Raw genomic sequence first — 1,707 nt, 5'->3', positions numbered from 1 at the left:
ATGATTCATGCTTAAATTAATATGCTTTCATATCTTATTTGCTTGCTTGTTTTGATCTTAATACATGCACATGTTATATTTGATGAAATGCTAAGCCTATTAATCCTTGCATTTACTATCATCTTCTATCCTTTCAACTTGACTTGTAAGACATAACCCAACTCGAGTCTTGTTAGACCATGCATGTGTTGAGTAGGGAAGACTAAGTCGACTTGTAGGTGTTGTACAATCTAATCGATTCGGCTCCGGGACCCAAACTTTCCTAGGATTGTAAGATATAACCCAACTCAATCCATCACAACAATAATTGCTTGCTTATAATTTGAGAACATGTTTGTATGAGCATATCCCATGATTCCCCTATGAACCCATGACACCCTAGTGCTTTTAATCAATTGTTTACACCCCTTTTTATTCATCTTGCTAGTTTATTTTCATTGTTATTTTAGTTTAGTAACCTTCTACATCAACCCAATTTGTGACACCCCTTAGACACTACTAGTTACAATAGAATTCTCATTTCAATACCCGTCCCTTGGGATCCGACCTTTACTTGCCTCTTTACTAATTGTAGAGTTGTTTGTGAAGTATAAATTGTGTTTTGTATCGACCATTGACCAACGACCACATATGCTTAATTGTGAACACGAAATGGCCTCGATCAAAAATGGCGCCGTTGCCGGGGACGGTGTTTAATTGATTTAAGATTTCTTTTATTGTTATTAGTTGTGTCTTTTTCACCTTGGGGAAGTAAAACTCCTCAAGGTTTGTTCTAATTGTTTTTGAGTTGTTTGATATTTTGCATGTCTAGAAGGTTACAAAGAGATTTGTTACCTTTTGACCGTGAAATCGAAAGAACCTTGACGAATAATAGGAGACTTGTTAGGAGGAATTTGAGAGGTGTTGGTGAAGTTGTTCAACCCACTAGTGAGTTTGTCAATCCTTTCGCAATAGAAGGAGAAGAAAACCCATTAAACAATACCACACAAAATCCACCTACAATGCCTAAATTCTCGTCACACTATATACCCACCGAGGAGGATCTACCAAATGGTACTCCTACACCGCAACATCTCACCGGTAATTTTATTGCCAAGTCCGCCTTCATCCAACTAGTTGAGAGGAACCAATTCGGGGGAATGCCTAGTGAGGACCCTCATTCTCATATGGAAACCTTTTGCGATTATTGTGAAGCTATCTCTCAAACGGGCGTGACTCAAGACCAAATAAGATGGGTCTTATTTCCTTTTTCGTTAATCGGCACCGCAAAGCAATGGTTGAAGGGCCTTGATAAGGCCACCCTTGGAATAGATTCTTGGAAGAAGTTAACTCTAGCTTTCTACAAAAAATTCTACCCACCGGAAAAGACTAACATGCTAAGAGCTCAAATTACGGGTTTTAAGCAAAGGGATGAAGAATATTTGTATGAAGCTTGGGAGCGGTTCAAAGGTATTTGTCGCTCATGTCCTCACCATGGACTTAGCGAATGGTTTTTAGTGCAACAATTTTGGAATGGTTTATATGAAGATTCAAGGAACATTCTCAATATGGGATCAAATGGAATGTTCACCAAAGTTGATGACAATCAAACATGGAACAAGATTGAGGAAATGGCGGTCCATAATTCACAATATAGTAGACCTCGCAAGGCTACTAGAGGAGGAAAGTATGAAGTGGACTCCGTTACTCAATTAGGTGCTCAACTTA

The 1,707-nt window shown here is 38.6% G+C and overlaps 1 non-coding gene across 1 annotated transcript; it reads right to left on the bottom strand.

Annotated features, from left to right (window-relative positions):
• Positions 1–1,373: 1,373 nt before the first annotated feature.
• LOC141636950 (small nucleolar RNA R71) lies at positions 1,374–1,480 on the bottom strand. Its single transcript, XR_012541515.1, has one exon. It is a non-coding gene; the product is annotated as a small nucleolar RNA R71 (small nucleolar RNA).
• Between the last annotated feature and the right edge of the window lie 227 nt (positions 1,481–1,707).

Source organism: Silene latifolia, chromosome Y (genome assembly GCF_048544455.1).
Source record: "Silene latifolia isolate original U9 population chromosome Y, ASM4854445v1, whole genome shotgun sequence".
In the NCBI taxonomy this organism is placed as follows: Eukaryota; Viridiplantae; Streptophyta; class Magnoliopsida; order Caryophyllales; family Caryophyllaceae; genus Silene; species Silene latifolia.
This window is presented reverse-complemented; position numbering and strand designations above follow the sequence as displayed.